Genomic DNA, 20,748 nt, shown 5'->3' with positions numbered 1-20,748 from the left:
TAGATAGTTGGCCCTATTCCTGTTGCAGAAACCAGTAATCAAGAAACCAAGCACCATACTCGGAGAGTTGGAGAACTCAGGTTTATTATGCTGGTGGGCCCAGAGGAATTAACACTCTAAGCTCTGAGCCCCAAACAAAGGGGTTACAGAGTTTTTATAGACAGACTATAGGCGGCAACACTGGCTGTTTATAGGCTGGTTTAAAATAAGGGGTTTTGCGCATGCACAACAGCAGTCAAGATGGGGAGGGGGATGCATGAACTTGACATGGACAGGCATGATTAAGCAGGTTTGCAGGGGCTGGGCAATTGCAAAGAGCAGGACAAGGGTGAGTGAGATAAACTCCAGTTCCTAGTATTGTTAAGTCCCCACTTCCTGAGACTACATGACCAACACGATCCAGACAGAGGCACAATGAGCAGGAAGTTATGTAAAATTTTAACTTTTCCTCTTCACTCCCAGAGTTTTGGAAACAGTGGGTAAGGGAATGGGACTAAGGATTTGCAATTCTAGTAAACTCTCAGATAATGCTTCTGCTGTTGCTGGTCCAGAAATTATACTTTGACAACTGCTGGTTCAATTGTTCATTCTCTCATTATTTTCTCTCCAGATGGACAAGAGGCTAAAGAGGATACACAGAGAATCAGGACAACTGATGCCCACTGGGGAATGGGAGAGAAAGCCTGGGGTGGAGGAGGTGGTTGAAGGAGCAGTAGCACGTAATGAGGATCCCATCTCTGGGCTCCAGGAACAAGCTGTTGATTGCATTCAGCATGCAGCACCAGCTAACCTTCAAATTCATGTCTTTGGCTCTATCTCTACTACACTGTTATCACATCAATCAAAACAAGTAAAAATATAAGTACAAACAAGTAGCTCATTACACAGAGCATGGATATTGTATAAATTATACCACAATGCTGTCTTAAAGATATTTCCTAGGCAGAAAAGGAGAAGTTACAAGAAGAATGGAAGATAAGGGTGTCACAATTTTTGGAGTGGGAGACAGGGATGTGACGTTTCAAAAAGGAAGGCATTTAGTAGCAATATAAATTTGCTGATAAATGAATGGGTGCATGCATAGGTGGATGTAATTTCACATGTAATGGATGTAATATGTGCATAGACATGTAATTTCACAATGTCAAATTCAATACCATTGAGAGGATTTAAGGTGCTTTTAAAACATGTTTTCTGTGTGTTTTTTAAGTAATGCAAGCAGACAGTACAAAATTTAAGTAGTACAAATAATAAAAATAAATGTCTCACAAAACAAAACAAAAAACCCCCAGAAAACAAAACTGTTGAGAAGATTTAGAATGTGGTAAACCCACACTGAAACCAACCACCACCCAAGAGCCAATAAGTTCCAGAGCAAGACATACCATGCAAATTCTCCAGCAATGCAGGAACATAGCCCTGAGCGTCAACATACAGGCTGCCCAAAGTCACACCTAACACATCGACCCATCTCAAACTCATTACTGCACACTCCATTGCACTCCAGAGAGAACAAATCCAGTTCCACGCACCAGAACATTGACGCAAGCTTCCCTAACCAGGAAACCTTGGCAAACCAATCGTCCAACCCCATCCACTGGGTGAAACCTCCACAATAAAAAGGAACCACAGACCACCAGAATACAGAAAGCCCACTCCAGACACAGTAATCTAAACAAGATGAAAAGGCAGAGAAATACCCAACAGGCAAAGGAACATGAAAAATGCCCACCAAGTCAAACAAAAGAGGAGGAGATAGGGAATCTACCTGAAAAATAATTTAGAATAATGATAATAAAAATGACCCAAAATCTTGAAAACAAAATGGAGTTACAGATAAATAGCCTGGAGACAAAGATTGAGAAGATGCAAGAAATGTTTAATAAGGGCCTAGAAGAAATAAAAAAGAGTCAATTAAAAATGAACAATGCAATAAATGAGATCAAAAACACTCTGGAGGGAACCAAGAGTAGAATAACGGGGGCAGAAGATAGGATAAGTGAGGTAGAAGATAAAATGGTGGAAACAAATGAAGCAGAGAGGAAAAAGAGAAAAAAGAATCAAAAGAAATGAGGACAACCTCAGGGACCTCTGGGACAATGTGAAACTCCCCAACATTTGAATCATAGGAGTCCCAGAAGAAGAAGACAAAAAGAAAGGCCATGAGAAAATACTAGAGGAGATAATAGCTGAAAACTTCCCTAAAATGGGGAAGGAAATAGTTACACAGATCCAAGAAACCCAGAGAGTCCCAAACAGGATAAACCCAAGGCAAAACACCTCAAGACACATATTAATCAAATTAACAAAGATCAAACACAAAGAACAAATATTAAAAGCAGCAAGGGAGAAACAACAAATAACACACAAAGGGATTCCCATCAGGATAACAGCTGATCTATCAATAGAAACCCTCCAGGCCAGAAGGAAATGGCAGGAGATACTTAAAGTAATGAAAGAGAATAACCTACAGCCTAGATTACTGTACCCAGCAAGGATCTCATTCAGATATGAAGGAGAATTCAAAAGCTTCACAGACAAGCAAAAGCTGAGAGAATTCAGCACCACCAAACTAACTCTCCAACAAATGCTAAAGGATCTTCTCTATACAGGAAACACAGAGAGGTTGTATAGACGTGAACCCAAAACAACACAGTAAATTGCAGCGGGACCATACCTATCAATAATTACCTTAAATGTAAATGGGTTGAATGGCCCAACCAAAAGACAAAGACTGGATGAGTGGATACAAAAACAAGACCCCTATATATGCTGTCTACAAGAGACCCACCTCAAAACAAGGGACACATACAGACTAAAAGTGAAGGGCTGGAAAAAAATATTTCACGCAAACAGAGACCAAAAGAAAGCAGGAGTCGCAATACTCATATCAGATAAAATAGACTTTCAAATAAAGGCTGTGAAAAGAGACAAAGAAGGACACTACATAATGATCAAAGGATCAATCCAAGAAGAAGATATAACAATTATAAATATATATGCACCCAACGTAGGAGCACCGCAATATGTAAGGCAAACGCTAACGAGTATGAAAGAGGAAATTAATAGTAACACAATAATAGTGGGAGACTTTAATACCCCACTCACAACTATGGATAGATCAACTAAACAGAAAATTAACAAGGAAACACAAACTTTAAATGACACAATGGACCAGTGAGACCTAATTGATATTTATAGGGCATTTCACCCCAAAACAATCAAATTCACCTTTTTCTCAAGTGCACACAGAACCTTCTCCAGAATAGATCACATCCTGGGCCATAAATCTAACCTTGGTAAATTAAAAAAAAATTGAAATCATTCCAGTCATCTTTTCTGACCACAGTGCAGTAAGAGTAGATCTCAATTACAGGAAAAAAAAAAGTATTAAAAATTCAAACATATGGAGGCTAAATAACATGCTTCTGAATAACCAACAAATCATAGAAGAAATCAAAAGAGAAATAAAAATATGCATAGAAATGAATGAAAATGAAAACACAACAACCCAAAACCTATGGGACACTGTAAAAGCAGTGCTAAGGGAAGGTTCATAGCATTACAGGCTTACCTCAAGAAACAAGAAAAAAGTCAAATAAATAACCTAACACTACACCTAAAGCAACTAGAGAAGGAAGAAATGAAGAACCCCAGGGTTAGTAGAAGGAAAGAAATCTTAAAAATTAGGGCAGAAATAAATGCAAAAGAAACAAGAGAGACCATAGCAAAAATCAACGAAGCTAAAAGTTGGTTTTTAGAAAAGGTAAATAAAATTGACAAGCCGATAGCCAGACTCATCAAGAAACAAAGGGAGAAGAACCAAATCAACAAAATTAGAAATGAAAATGGAGAGATCACAACAGACAACTCTGAAACACAAAGGATCATAAGAGACTACTACCAGCAGCTCTATGACAATAAAATGGACAACTTGGAAGAAATGGACAAATTCTTAGAAAAGTATAACTTTTCAAAACTGAACCAGAAAGAAATAGAAGATCTTAACAGACCCATCACAAGCAAGGAAATCGAAATTGTAATAAAAAATCTTCCAACAAACAAAAGCCCAGGACCAGATGGCTTCACAGCTGAATTCTACCAAAAATTTAGAGAAGAATTAACACCTATCTTACTCAAACTCTTCCAGAAAATTGCAGAAGAAGGTAAACTTTCAAACTCATTCTATGAGGCCACCATAACCCTAATTCCAAAACCAAAAAAAGATGCCACAAAAAAAAGAAAACTACTGGCCAATATCACTGATGAACATAGATGCAAACATCCTTAACAAAATTCTAGCAAAGAGAATCCAACAACATATTAAAAAGATCATACATCATGACCAAGTGGGCTTTATCCCAGGAATGCAAGTATTCTTTAATATCCGCAAATCAATCAATGTAATACACCACATTAACAAACTGAAAGATAAAAACCATATGATTATCTCAATAGATGCAGAAAAAGCCTTTGACAAAATTCAACATCCATTTATGATTAAAACCCTCCAGAAAGCAGGAACAGAAGGAACATACCTCAACATAATAAAAGCTATGTATGACAAACCCACTGCAAGCATTACCCTCAATGGTGAAAAATCGAAAGCATTTCCCCTAAAATCAGGAACAAGACAAGGGTGCCCACTCTCACCACTACTATTCAATATAGTTTTGGAAGTTTTGGCCACAGCAATCAGAGCAGAAAAAGAAGTAAAATGAATCCAGATAGGAAAAGAAGTGAAACTCTCACTGTTTGCAGATGACATGATCCTCTACATAGAAAACCCTAAAGACTTTACCAGAAAATTAGTAGAGCTAATCAATGAATATAGTAAAGTTGCAGGATATAAAATTAACACACAGAAATTGCGGGGAGCGGCTTGAAAGAGCTGACTCTGGGAGCTGCCTTGATTGATTATCGAGGGTCTGTTCACAGACATAGCTCTCTGTCCCGCCACCCCTCTGAAATTTACTATCCAAATTAACTCCTAACAGACCATTAGTGAGCCTTGAATGCACACAAGGTGCAGATAGATGGCTTTGCACGACTGCCCTTAAGATAAGTAGGATGCCTTTGGCGCCTTGAGAGAGCTCTGGTGATTGTTATCTTAAAGATGATGTACATGGGGAAGAATTTTCTTTGGGATGCCTCTCTTCTTGGTTTAGTATATATGTAACCCTGAGAAATAAAGAATCATCATTGACTGCAGCGATCCTCTCGACCCCATCTGTTCTGTCTCCTTTTTTCTTAGCCTAAAGGAACGCGTAGTGTTGTTCGCTGAAATCTTCCGGCTGGCCCGGCAAGTGGTGCCCAACGTGGGGCTTGACGAAAGTTCCTTGCGGCCACTGCCCATTGAAACTATTAAGGTAAGTAAGAGTGTGTGTACTTGTATATTGAGGGGCAGGAAGGAGTATTGTCGAGAGTATAAACCATGGGACAAGATAATAGTCGTCAGTTGTTTGTGCATATGTTACAGATAATGTTGAAGGATCGGGGAATGCAGGTTACTAAAACAAAATTGCAGACTTTTCTTAGTTTTGTTGAGGAAGTATGTCCCTGGTTTCCACAGGAAGGGACTATGAGTTTAGAGATATGGAAAAAGATAGGGAAACAGATTCAAACATATTATACTCTCCACGGACCTAATAAGGTTCCTGTGGAAACATTTTCATTATGGTCTTTAATAAGAGACTGCCTTGATTTTGAACATGAGGAAGGGAGTAAATTAAAACACATGCTCCCACCCAAAGAACCAATTTATGCTACTCCTAAAGTTTATGCTACTCCTAAAGGGAAAGGACCCACAACCTTTGAATTAGAATCTGCAAAACCTTTGAAGGAAAATGAGGGAACGCTGACTCCAGAGGATGAGGAAAGTTTAGAGGAACAGGCAGCTGCTTATCATAAGGATGATCATTGGGAATTACTTGTAACTGACAATTCGAATGTGCAGGCAGCAGCTGCCCCTCCGACAAAGGGTCTGGAGACACTCACGCAGAAATTATTAATAACAATAAAGGAAGAAATAAAAAGGGAAGGTAGGGATGAAGGCGCTGGTGCAATCTCTACTGCACCTCCTGCTTATGCACCCTCAACTATTGCTGGATTAGATCCTCCATCTATTTCCAAACCTGAAAATTCATTGAATATAACTCGTGAATCACACAGTTTGTCCCCCTTGCAAAAGGCTATGCAACAGGCCCAAAGAGCTGGAGAAACTGTTCAGGGATTCTCCGCTGCTTTCCCGGTATTCGAGCATGAAAACCAAAGGTATTATGAAGCTTTACCTTTCAAACAACTAAAGGAATTAAAAATTGCCTGTGCTCAATATGGACCTACGGCTCCTTTTACCCAGACCATGATAGAGAGTCTAGGAGGTCAAAATTTGCCACCTAGTGATTGGAAACAAACTGCAAAAGCTTGCTTATCAGGAGGGGACTATTTATTATGGAAATCAGAATTTACAGAACAATGTGGCCATATAGCTGAACTAAACCAGCGACAAGGAATCAATACTACATATGAAATGTTGGTAGGGGAAGGGGCCTACCAGAATACCAATGCTCAATTGAACTATTTGCCTGGAGCATATGCTCAAATTTCTAATGCTGCTCAGCAGGCTTGGAAAAAGCTCCCTTGCTCTAGTAATAAGACTGAGGATCTTTCAAAAATTCGTCAGGGGCCTGATGAACCATATCAAGATTTTGTGGCTCGTCTTCTTGAAGCAGTAGGTAAGATTATAGCTGATGAGCAGGCTGGAATAGTGCTTACTAAACAATTAGCCTATGAAAATGCAAATTCTGCCTGTCAGGCTGCGCTTAGACCGTACAGAAAAAAGGGAGGTCTATCAGACTACATTCGTATATGTGCTGATATTGGACCTTCCTATATGCAGGGTATTACCCTGGCTGCAGCTTTACAAGGTAAAAGTATAAAAGAAGTATTATATCAACAGCAAATGAAAAATAAATGAGGATTACCTAGTAGAGAAAATGCTGGCTGTTTTGTTTGTGGCCAGCCCGGACATCGTGCCGCCTTTTGCCCCCAACGAGCCAATTCAGGGAATATAAAAACTCCTAATTTATGCCCTAGGTGTAAAAAAGGAAGACATTGGGCAAAAGATTGTAAATCTAAAATTGATGTCCAGGGCAACCCACTTCCCTCACAGTCGGGAAACTGGGTGAGGGGCCAGCCCCTGGCCCTGAAACAATGTTATGGAGCAATACAGGGAAATCAGATGGTAGAAGGTGAGTTACAGACTTGTTCAGAGCCACCTCAGGGAGCACAGGCTTGGACCTCTGTTCCTCCTCCTACACAGTACTAACTCCTGAAATGGGAATGCAGGCTCTGCCCACTGGGATATACGGCCCTTTGCCTGATGGAACCGTCGGACTTTTGCTTGGACGTAGCAGCTCCACCATAAAAGGACTGCTCATAGCTCCTGGAGTAATTGATGCTGATTATACAGGAGAAATCAAAATTATGGCCCATTCCCCACAATGCATTACCACCGTAGCTAGTGGACAGCGTATAGCTCAATTGATATTGGTTCCTGCGGTGCAGACTAGGAAAGCATTGGCTTCCAGGAGAGGGGAAGGTGACTTCGGATCCTCTGACGCCTACTGGGTCCAGGCAATAACTAATAATCGTCCTGAGTTCACGTTAAAAATAAATGGAAAGTTCTTTACAGGCATTCTGGACACAGGAGCTGATGTTTCTGTTATTGCTGAGAGACACTGGCCCCGAGAATGGCCTAAACAGATAGCTATATCAACATTGCAAGAAATTGGTCAAACTAATAACCCTGAACAAAGTACAGAGCTGTTACATTGGACTGACCATGAGGGTCACGAAGGAGACATTAGACCTTATGTCCTCCCAAACCTCCCTGTAAATTTGTGGGGACGAGATGTTATGACTCATATGGGAGTATACCTATACAGCCCCAGTGATCAGGTTAGCAATCAGCTTTTAGATCAAGGGCTTCTTCCCACTTCGGGACTTGGAAGAAATAATCAGGGAACTGTTGCGCCTGTTCAGACAAAAAGGTTACCAAAAAGAAGTGGACTTGGGTATTTTTAGAAGGGACCTCTGATCCTCCTGTAATTCACGCAGATCCTATTACTTGGAAGTCTGAGGAGCCTGTGTGGGTTGATCAGTGGCCCCTTTCCAAAGAGAAAATTGACGCTGCCCAACAACTGGTGCAGGAACAGTTAGAATTGGGACATATTGAACAGTCTAATTCACCTTGGAATTCGCCCATTTTTGTTATTAAGAAAAAATCTGGGAAATGGAGGCTTTTACAGGATCTGCGAAAGGTTAATGAAACTATGGAAGTCATGGGAGCATTACAACCAGGATTGCCTTCTCCCATGGCTATTCCTAGAAATGCCCACATAATAATCTTAGATTTAAAAGACTGCTTTTATACTATTCTTTTAGCACCTCAAGATTGCCCTCGATTTGCTTTTAGTGTTCCGTCTGTTAATTTTTCCCAACCAATGCGCAGGTATCATTGGAAAGTTTTGCCACAGGGTATGGCCAATAGCCCCACCTTGTGCCAGAAGATTGTTGCAGCAGCATTGCTTACGGAGTTTTTCTGCTATGGGCCTACCTAAATGCATCAAAACAGACAATGGCCCTGGATATGTTGGCCGCAATTTTCAAACCTTCTGTGCCCAGCTGCACATCGTACACAAGACTGGAATCCCATATAATCCACAGGGCCAAGGAATTGTTGAGCGGGCACATCAAACCCTTCAGCACCAACTGAAAAAATTAAAAAGGGGGAGTTTGTATGCTATTACACCTAACAATCTTCTTAGTCATGCTTTGTTTGTTTTAAATTTTCTGAGCCTCGATAAAAATGGAAAATCAGCAGCTCAACGTTTTTGGCACTATGATAATAAAAAGGCATGGCCATTAGTCAGGTGGAAAGACCCGCTGGAAGGCAGATGGCATGGGCCGGATCCAGTTCTAATATGGGGGAGAGGTCATGTTTGTGTTTTCCCGCAGAATGCCGAAGCGCCGCGCTGGCTCCCAGAAAGGTTGGTACGCACGGCGGAGGAGATCACTGGAGGAGCGAATGAGACAGCTCACAATCCAGGAGACGGTCCCGCTGCCGACAGCTCAGCAGATACAGGCACTGTTACAGATGGCGTGTGAGCATGCTTCCAACCCTTCCCCTGCCTCTCCTACTAGTATATTAATTTCATTATTACTTCTTTTAAACCAGATAAGTTCCATGGAAGCCAGTATCTTCTGGGCGTATGTTCCTGATCCCCCTCTTTTACAGCCTGTTGGATGGGAAATGAGTTCTGTTCCTGTGTATGTGAATGACACAATACTTTTGGGGGGGGTTTTCTGATAAGCATATTTTTCCACAAAATGCCAGTATTTCTTATACAGGATCCTCTTCACAATTACCAATGTGCTTTTTCTGAAATCATAATGTTTCAGGTTGTCTCATTGTTACAGATGCTGGATATTCTGATTACAGCACTGGCTGGAGTGTGGATATTCGTGGTGTGACCAAGCTCACAGGGCATGCACAGCGACGCAACGGAACGGGACCCCAGGATATCCCATTCTGTGGCTTGGGGCATAAAGGGAAACATATAGCGGTGCCATGGAAACTCTGCCGGAATGAGACTGCTACAGTGTATTCTATTCCTAACAGCACGCACTCACTGTGGGACTGGTCGCCAGACTCAGAGAGAAACCCCGGAAAGGAAAGTAACAGACAGTTTGCAGCGAGAATTTGGAATCTTGGCGGCACCCTTGTTTATCAAACTGAGGTCTAGAAGTTGCTGGCCGCTTTTGAAACAAGCGGATCCTTCATGCAGACTGGAGAAAAGGTTAAAGGTGGACTTTTTTGGAATGCAACTTGGAGATATCCTCGGGCTTGTGTACCTTATCCATTTATGATTATTGCTGGTTCTGTAAATCTTACTAAAAATAATAGTCAATATTGTATTCATTGTTTTAATTGTACCCTAACCAATTGCATTCGAAGAATAAGAAATAATTCTGGAGTCTTGATAGTTAAACAACCACCTTTTGTTATGTTGCCTGTAAATCTTACTGAGCCCTGGTATGAAGAGTCTGGGCTTGAACTATGGGAAAGAGTGTGCACAGCCCTTGCTAGGCCAAGAAGGGGGATAGGATTAATAATTCTAGGAGTAGTAACACTTATAACTTTGATTGCTTCTGCTGTTACTGCTTCTGTATCTTTAGCTCAATCTGTGCATACTGCTAGCATTGTAGACGATTTGGCAAAAAATACTTCCAAAGCTTTAGGGATTCAAGAAGATATAGATAGAAAATTAGAGGATAGACTAAATGCGCTTTATGATGCAGTAAGATTTTTGGGAGAAGAAGTGCAAGGGTTAAAGCTAAGAACAAAAATTAGATGTCATGCTAACTATCATTGGATTTGTGTTACACCAAAAATTTATAATGATACTGAAACTCCTTGGGACAGAGTGAAATCACATTTAGATGGTATTTGGCATAATGAAAACATTTCCTTAGATCTATTACAACTTCATCAGGAAATTCTTGATATAGAAAATGCTCCTCGGGCTAGTATGGATTTGGCAGAAAATGCTGAAGAGTTTGTTAACAGTTTGTCTTCCAATTTTCCTTCAATAACCTCACTTTGGCATCTTTTTTCAGGGGTCGTGGCCATGCTTCTGGTATTAGCGCTTTTTGTGTGCATTACTCCTTGTATCATAAAGAAATTTGTCAAAGAGCTGTGGGACATCAAGGCTGTCCTACACAGTAATTATTTACGCCAAAAGAATCAGGCATGCCATTTTACTAAATAAAAGAGGGGGAGCTGCGGGGAGCGGCTTGAAAGAGCTGACTCTGGGAGCTGCCTTGATTGATTATCGAGGGTCTGTTCGCAGACATAGCTCTCTGTCCCGCCACCCCTCTGAAATTTACTATCCAAGTTAACTCCTAACAGACCATTAGTGAGCCTTGAATGCACACAAGGTGCAGATAGATGGCTTTGCACGACTGCCCTTAAGATAAGTAGGATGCCTTTGGCGCCTTGAGAGAGCTCTGGTGATTGTTATCTTAAAGATGATGTACATGGGGAAGAATTTTCTTTGGGATGCCTCTCTTCTTGGTTTAGTATATATGTAACCCTGAGAAATAAAGAATCATCGTTGACTGCAGCGATCCTCTCGACCCCATCTGTTCTGTCTCCTTTTTTCTTAGCCTAAAGGAACGCGTAGTGTTGTTCGCTGAAATCTTCCGGCTGGCCCGGCAAGAAATCCCTTGCATTCCTATACACTAACAATGAAAAAACAGAAAGAGAAATTAAGGAAACAATATCATTCACCATTGCAACAAAAAGAATAAAATACTTAGGAGTATATCTACCTAAAGAAACAAAAGACCTATACATAGAAAACTATAAAACACTGATGAAAGAAATCAAAGAGGACACAAACAGATGGAGAAACATACCATGCTCATGGATTGGAAGAATCAATATTGTCAAAATGGCTATTCTACCCAAAGCAATCTATAGATTCAATGCAATCCCTATCAAGCTACCAACGGTATTTGTCACAGAACTAGAACAAATAATTTCACAATTTGTATGGAAATACAAAAAACCTCGAATAGCTAAAGTAATCTTGAGAAAGAAGAATGGAACTGGAGGAATCAACCTGCCTGACTTCAGACTCTACTACAAAGCCACAGTCATCAAGACAGTATGATACTGGCACAAAGACAGAAATATAGATCAATGGAACAGAATAGAAAGCCCAGAGATAAATCCATGAACCTATGGACACCTTATCTTTGACAAAGGAGGCAAGGATGTACAATGGAAAAAAGACAAACTCTTTAACAAGTGGTGCCGGGAAAACTGGTCAGCCACTTGTAAAAGAATGAAACTAGAACACTTTCTAACACCATACACAAAAATAAACTCAAAATGGATTAAAGATCTAAATGTAAGACCAGAAACTATAAAACTCCTAGAGGAGAACATAGGCAAAACACTCTCTGACATAAATCACAGCAGGATCCTCTATGACCCACCTCCCAGAATATTGGAAATAAAAGCAAAACTAAACAAATGGGACCTAATGAAACTTAAAAGCTTTTGCACAACAAAGGAAACTATAAGCAAGGTGAAAAGACAGCCCTCAGATTGGGAGAAAATAATAGCAAATGAAGCAACAGACAAAGGATTAATCTCAAAAAATACAAGCAACTCCTATAGCTCAATTCCAGAAAAATAAATGACCCAATCAAAAAATGGGCCAAAGATCTAAGCAGACATTTCTCCAAAGAAGACATACAGATGGCTAACAAACATATGAAAAGATGCTCAACATCACTCATTATCAGAGAAATGCAAATCAAAACCACAATGAGGTACCATTACACGCCAGTCAGGATGGCTGCTATCCAAAAGTCTACAAGCACTAAATGCTGGAGAGGGTGTGGAGAAAAGGGAACCCTCTTACACTGTTGGTGGGAATGCAAACTAGTACAGCCGCTATGGAGAACAGTGTGGAGATTTCTTAAAAAACTGGAAATAGAACTGCCATATGACCCAGCAATCCCACTTCTGGGCATACACACTGAGGAAACCAGATCTGAAAGAGACACGGGCACCCCAATGTTCATGGCAGCATTGTTTATAATAGCCAGGACAGGGAAGCAACCTAGATGCCCATCAGCAGATGAATGGATAAGGAAGTTGTGGTATATATACACCATGGAATACTACTCAGCCATTAAAAAGAATTCATTTGAATCAATTCTAATGAGATGGATGAAACTGGAGCCCATTATACAGAGTGAAGTAAGCCAGAAAGATAAAGACCATTATAGCATACTAACACATATATATGGAATTTAGAAAGATGGTAATGATAACCCTATATGCAAAACAGAAAAAGAGAACAGATGTACAGAACAGACTTCTAGACTCTGTGGGAGAAGGCGAGGATAGGATGTTTCGAGAGAACAGCATTGAAACATGTATATTATCTAGGGGGAAACAGATCACCAGCCCAGGATGGATGCATGAGACAAGTGCTTGGGCCTGGTGCACTGGGAAGACCCAGAGGGATCGGGTAGAGAGGGAGGTGGGAGGGGGGATTGGGATGGGGAACACATGTAAATCCATGGCTGATTCATGTCAATGTATGACAAAACCCACTACAATATTGTAAAGTAATTAGCCTCCAACTAATAAAAATAAATAAAAAAAAATAATACAAAGGAAAGAAAAAAAATAGAATGTGGTAAACTCAGTGCTATTAAAGGCTCCAGGGTCACTGGTTTTTAGATCATGAGAATTAATAACCCTTCTGGACCTCTGCTCTTTAATCCTATAAGTGGAAGACTGCCCTGAGCTATAGCAGGACATTTTGAGAGGCAACTACATGTTTTGTGAATTGCAAGAAAGACGACAGCACTGGAAAATTTCCTAAGCAAGAAGTTGCTCATGTCATAGTGTTTCAGATTTTTGCTTCTCACCACCACTGGACAGCATGGGTCCACCTGATCATCCTTCACTGACCTTATCTGGATTCTCAACTTTCCCTCAACCTTCAAAGTATGAGCACACTTGGACACAGACTGGACCCAGATACACATGATACCCTCTCCACCACTGGTCTCCACCTGCCCTTCTCTCTCTCTTTTTTTAAAATTTTTATTTTATATTGGAGTATTGGCAAAGAATCCTCCTGTCAATGCAGCAGACACAAGAGACGCAGGTTTGATCCCTGGGTCAGGAAGACCCCCTGGAGGAGGGCATGGCCACCCACTCCAGTATTCTTGCCTGGAGAATCCCATTGACAGAGGATCCTGATGAGCTACAGTCCATGGGGTCACCCAGTGTTGGACACGACTGAGCACATACACACATAGCCGATTAACAATGGTGTGTTAGTTTAAAACAAAACAAAACAAAACAAAACAATGTTGTGTTAGTTTCAGGTGGACTGCAAAGGGACTCAGTAATACATACATACACGTGTCTCTTCTCCCCTGAACTCCCCTCCCATCCAGACTACCACATAACACTGAGCAGAATTCTTTGTTCTTCCTGCCCTTCTCTTGACAAGAAGGAGACTGGGGCCTGACTTAGGGCAACTCAGTGATTCTGAGAACAAAAGAAATTGAAAATGTCTTTGCTTGTCAAACAACTTCAGTTCTTCCGCCTGCAAATCCTTCCTAACTCCTGGAAAAAAAAATGTTTCTGGATGTTATATTCATTTCATGGTTGCATACATCCTAAAAGTTGAGAGCTTTTATGGCACCCAGTCTCCTCTGGCTCTGGTTCAGAACAGCCTGAATTTTCTCTTCATCACTTCCCTTTGGTGGGTCACATTTGGGTCACAAACAGTGATTTCTATAGGCAGTTAGGGCTTCAGAGATCCCTGAAACCCTGGGTGAAGCACAGCGGGCCTTTTGGATTTGATTTTAGTATTTATGTGTTCAGTGGGCTTGGCTAACTGTGCACATGGGGTGTCTGGCTGCAATCCATGTCTCTTTTCCTGAAGCAAAGCAGTGCATCTGAATGAAATCTGCTGAGATCTGCAATGAGCTTCAAGACAAACATTGTAGCTTCAATTCAATGCAAGTGGAAAACTCAACATGAAGCTATCCACAGGGATAAAAAACAGTATGTGTTTGGCTATTGACTTGGACATATTAATTTTTTTTTTTTTTAAAGAATCAATTTTCTTTTTTGGCTGCACCAGTGGCCCTTGGGATCTTAGTTCCCCTCCCAAGGACAGAACCTGCAGTGGAAGCATGGATTATAATCACCGGACAGCCTGGTAATTCCCAAATTTGATTTCTTAAAAAACATCATGTTCTGCATTGACAAAACAAAGTGTGCACTGCAGGACCCCACCTGCAGTGAGTGCAGTGCGTTCAGCTTTGCTGGAGACACGATGGAGATGCTAAAGTTACCACTGCTCATTGAAACACTTCCTCTGTACCCAGTGAGGTTTACTGGGGCTGGAAGTGTCACCTAGGTGGCTCATTCACAAAGGACTGTACATTTAAACTATTATGTCAAAAAAGGATATATAAATATAATCACAGAGAGTCCCTGAGAAAAGATTATTCATCATGCATGCTTGTACCTGGTTTCTGGACACAGAGCCCTCAGACTCTTTGATTTAATATTTTCTAGAATTCCCATAATTATCTTATATTGTATTTTTATATTAAAAGTAAAAATCACTAAGTGTATATGTCATAATTCTTCCCTAATTTATGTAATATTGTTTCACTATCCATTTTTATATCCCAAAGCCTCAAAAAATGGAATGACTTGAGCCCCTCTAGTCCTGGATGAGGCCTCTGTGGGTCGAAGACACTCTGTCTTCCAGGTCATTGGCATTGTTTAGTTTTTTTTTTTTTTTTTTCTTTTGGCTGTACAGTACCACTTGTGGGATCTTATTGCCCTGATCAAAGATGGAACCAGGGCCTGGCAATGAAAGTGCTGAGTACTCACCACTGGACTGCCAGCATATTCCTGCATTTCATTCATTTTTCAAAGCAACCCAAAGGCATTGGCATCACAAGTGAAGAAATGGAGGTTTCCCTAAACTTAAGCCTTTGCTAAGTGGAGGAACTGAAATTGGAACTCGGATCTAACTTGAACCTGAGATCCTGATGCTGATAATCACTGCACCTGCTGCTTCAGACAGAATTGTCCACATCTCAGGGCTGCTCGGCCCTTCCTCTTTGCTTTCTTCCACCAAAGATCACCACCATCCCCATTTTTCTCTTGAATCTTGGGTGTGTGATTGCTCCTCCTGACCCAGGTAGGGTGGCTTATGGAGAAGAAAGCCCAGAGTGTCAGCATCTCCTCACGGATCAAGTGGGGAAGGAGGCCCACAGCTGCACTAGAACCTGGTGATTCCCACAGCAACAGAGCCAATCAATCAACAAGGAGTTCTCCAGTGTCAGCTTAAACTCAGCCTGTCAGCTGTCCCTAACTGAGGAGTGGGGAGAAGGAAGTATACAAGGAGACACAGGACAGCTGTGCTGCAGGGGTCCCGGGAACCTCGTGCTCTGAGAGGCTGGAAGCAGGTGATTCAGAGGCCAACAGACACTGCTCTAAGCTACCACTCACCACTCAACCCCACAGCCACTGCTGTTTCGTTGTGCTCAGGAATCTGACAGGAGCCTGAGCAGCTCCTGAATGTCCATAGAAGAGGTATTAGAGTAGCCATATAGTCGGTGTGGGCATGGGTTAAACTTTTGTCCTAAAACTGCCTTTCAATTGGTATTTAACAGCATATTGCTATTGCTGTCTAGCCGAGAAGTCATTTCCAACTCTTTAATAACCCCATGGACTGTAGCTCATCAGGCTCCTCTGTCCATGGGATTTCCCAGGAAAGAATACTGGCGTGGGTTGCATTTCCTTCTCTAGGAGATCTTCCTGACCCAGGATCAAACCTGCATCTCTTGCGGCTCCTGCATTGGCAGGTGAATTGTATACCACTGGGCCACCGGGAAAGCCCCTACTAAATGTGTGAAAATTATGAAAAACGTTAGTCACTCAGTTATGTCTGACTCTTTTCGACCCCATGGACTATAGCCCACTAGGCTCCTCTGTGCATGGAATTCTCCAGGCAAGAATCCTGGAGTGGGTAGCCATTCCCTTATCCAGATGATCTTTCTGACTCAGGGATTGAACTCATGGCTCCTATATTGCAGGTGGGTTCTTTATTGAAGAGCCACAAGGGAAGCATGTTAACTTTGACTTATATTATACATACATTTAGGGTAGCTGGGAGATGGATCTAATGAAGATTTTGGGGAATTAAGCCACCCCCCCCACACACACACACACATACAAGTATGTATGTGCATGCTAAGTTGCTTCACTCCTGTCTGACTCTTTGCAACCCCATAGGCTATAGCTCCTCTGTTCGTGGGATTCTCCTGGAAAGAATACTGGACTGGTTTGCCATGTCCTCCTCCAGGGGATCTTCTGCACCCTGGAATCGAACCTGTATCTCTTACATCTCCTGCAGTGGCAGGCAGATTCTTTAACACTAGTGCCACCTGGGAAGCCCCATGTCACCTGTATTTTTTAAGATATTTCAAGCTCACATAACTCACTGTGCCTTCACTGGGGATTTTCTGGGTAGGACAAAGATAAAAAAGACTGGAGCATACTCTAAGAAATGGTGAATTTAAAACATTTATAACAAATATAATTTTAAAATTATATATACTAAGATAATTGGAGAAGGAAATGGCAACCCACTCTAGTATTCTTGCCTGGAAAATTCCATGGACAGAAGAGCTTGGTGGGCTGTAGTCCATGGGGTCATGCAGTCAGACACAACCAAGTGTGTATGTGCACCAAGATAATTCCATTGCAGCTCTGATGTCATCTTTGGTTCCTCTGACCAGGTGATGGGTATAATTCTCAGCGGGAAAGACTGCGCCCTGCTCTTCGGTTGTGTTCACTGACGCACAGAAGTTCTTGGTGGCTCACTCACATCCTTCTGACACAGACGTCACACCAGCCACAGAGACACCTTTCTCCCTGTAGGCGACAGAGCACTCCCACATCGTGTTCCCAGAGTGCTGACATTTCTGCTACCAGCTGTCAGACAGATGCCTGTGTTTAACTGGAACTGAGGCAGCAGGAAGACTGGCTCTCACGGCTTTCTGAGCAGAGGAAATACCTGCAGGCTCCTGGGGAGGGCAGCTTCTAGGACCAAACCACTGAAATTCCACCAGGGAGTTGGAAGTGGGGCTGGGAATCTGTGCTCTCCAAACACCCCAAAAGATGCTGAAGCCTGTGGGACCACCACTGGGAAACATGTCTGTGCTCCTACCCCTCGAGTCTCATCCTCTCAATGTTGAATGTGAGAAGAGGGACTTCCCTGGTGGTCAGGTGATTAAAACCCTGCACTTCCACTCCAGGTGTCAGGGATTCAATCCCTGGTCTGTGAACTAAGATCCCACATGCTGCACGGCCAAAAATTAAACAGGCGAAGAGCACCTCCCCTGGGGAGGTATGGTGACCCCTGGAGCCCCTGCAGGCAGTCAGTGGCAGAGCAGGACTGGCACTCACGTTTGCTGGCCCAAAAGCCTTGCCCCATCTGGATGGTAGAGCAGCTCTTGGGCTGTGGGAACCCCCCACCCCCCACTCCAGGTCTCCAGCCAACACAGGCCAAGTGTGGTGTTGTGAACTCTGGATATTAAAGATGACATATGGGCAGTGCTTGGCACAGAGAAGGCATTGAGGAAATATCTGTTGAAAGGATGATCAAATAGTGACTGTTGTGGTATCCTTTTGAGGGTTCTTTCCCTGGCCAGGCCCTCCGCTAGTGCTTTTGAGTCCTGCCCTGCAGGCAGGCCCTTGTCTTGATCTCCTTAGTGGCCACTTGTGTGACAGCCGCCAGCTCTCCTCTGCCCGTCTCAGGACCCACCAGGGCCCACAACTCCCTCACTCACCATTCTGCTTCCCCATTCCACGTCTCAGCCCTCAATCATTCTCATCTGTTGCTGTGTGTGCTCAGTCACGACCGACTCTTTGTGGCCACATGGACCGTAGCCCGCCAGGCTCCTCTGCCCGTGGAATTTTCCAGGCAAGAATACTGCAGTGGGTTGCCACGTCCTACTCCAAGGCCTCTTCCCAACCCAGGGATCAAAGCTGCGTCTCTTGTGTCTCCTGCGTTGGCAGGCAAATTCTTTATCACGTGTCGCCTGGGAAGCCAGCAGAGATACTCAGCCCTCTCTCAGTTGCTGTTGAAGGACACAATGAGATGATGTCAGTGGCATGCCATGAGATCCCCAAAAGGATACTGCTAGCTCCTTCAGTCCCTTCCCTGTTAAGGGTGGCTGCCACACCAGCAGCCATTAGCCCCAAGCTGACAACAGGCAACACTGGAGTAGGGGGTGTGATACCCAGGGCCGTCAGGGATGCTCAGCCATTAGCGCAGAGTGGGCAGCCCAAGAATGTCCACTGCGCCCGCGCTGGTGCTGCCTTCTGGGTGCTGTGAAAGGAAGTGCCCCTGAAGAGTACCAGGGGTGTGTCCTCTCTCGGGCCTGGTGAAGGAAGCTGGAGATGTGAGCGTGAGAAGAATGTGGGGCCACAGGCCACAGCAGATGCTGGGTGGGAGGTCCTCGTACATGCACGCTGTCGCTGTAGCTACTGAAAGCTCCTCGGTCTTCCTGTCAGCGTGTCTCAGCAGTATCTGATCTCTCTGCCAGAACAGTCTCCCTGCTCCCCTCCCCAGTCCAGCATAGTGCTGGGCAGTACAGCAGAGGGTGTGGACTCTCCATTGTTGGCTCATTTCAGAGTCGCCAGGAAGGAGGTAAATGCACATTCCCAGTTCCTACCTCAGAGGTTCTCATTCAGTGGGCATGTGGAGAAGCCCAGGAATCTGTCTTTGTTTTCCCCCTTTTCTCTTTCATATTGTATTTGTTCCAGTTTATTGAAATATAATTGACATAAAACATTGTATTGGTCCAAAGTACACAGCATAATGATTCAATATATGTATACACTGTGAAATGATTACCACAGGTTTAATTAACATCAATCACTCACATAGTTACAAATGATTTTTCTTGTGACAAGAACATTTAAGATCTACTCTCTAAGAGATTTTCAAATACACAATATAGGGTTGTTGACTGTAGTTACCATGCTGTACATTTACATCCCCAGAGTTGTTCATCTTATAACTGGAAGTTTTTACATTTTGTCTACCTTGTGGTTTCTCTTGCCATCCACTCACAGCCCATCCCCTGCCTCTGGCAACTACCAATCTGTTTCTCTGTTCCTATGAGTTTGGTCTTAATAGGCAAAACATGTAAGTGAGAGCATACAGTATTTGTCTTTCTCTGTCTGAGATTTCACTTAGCATAATGCCCTCAAAGTCCAGGCATAGTGTCACAAATGGCAAGATTTCATTCTTTTTTATGGCTGCATAAAGCGACTGAACAACAACATTCCATTTGACTGTCAATGAACACTTAGTTTGTTTACATGTCTTGTAAATAAGACTGAAATGAACAATCCAGGTTTCCATCAACAGATAAATAGATAAACAAGATACGATTTATCCATATAATGGAATGTTATTCAGCCATGAAAAGGAACAGAATTGTGATATTAACACACACTATGATATGAATAAATCTTGAAAGCATTATGATAATTGAAATAAGTCTGACACAAAAGCACAAATACTTATATGAAATATCTAGAATAGGCAAATTCATAGATTAGAGTTATTTTTTTTTCTTTTTTTTTTTTTTTAATTAGTTGGAGGCCAATCACTTCACGTTTCAGTGGGTTTAGTCATACATTGATATGAATCAGCCATGGATTTACACGTATTCCCCATCCCGATCCCCCCTCCCACCTCCCTCTCCACCCGATTCCCCCGGGTCCTCCCAGTGCACCAGGCTGGAGCACTTGTCTCATGCATCCCACCTGGGCTGGTGATCTGTTTCACCATAGATAGTATACATGCTGTTCTTTTAAAATATCCCACCCTCACATTCTCCCACAGAGTTCAAAAGTCTGTTCTGTATTTCTGTGTCTCTTTTTCTGTTTTGCATATAGGGTTATCATTACCACCTTTCTAAATTCCATATATATGTGTTAGTATGCTGTAATGTTCTTTATCTTTCTGGCTTACTTCACTCTGTATAAGGGGCTCCAGCTTCATCCATCTCATTAGGACTGGTTCAAATGAATTCTTTTTA

The 20,748-nt window shown here is 42.4% G+C and overlaps 1 pseudogene; it reads left to right on the top strand.

The window, feature by feature from the left end:
* Nucleotides 1-5,421: 5,421 nt before the first annotated feature.
* Nucleotides 5,422-7,533, top strand: LOC122680082 (annotated as a pseudogene).
* Nucleotides 7,534-20,748: the final 13,215 nt, after the last annotated feature.

The sequence above is a fragment of the Cervus elaphus genome, chromosome 1 (genome assembly GCF_910594005.1).
Source record: "Cervus elaphus chromosome 1, mCerEla1.1, whole genome shotgun sequence".
Taxonomy (NCBI): Eukaryota; Metazoa; Chordata; class Mammalia; order Artiodactyla; family Cervidae; genus Cervus; species Cervus elaphus.
The sequence above is the reverse complement of the archived record's forward strand: the minus strand, read 5'-3'. Positions and strand labels throughout refer to the sequence as shown.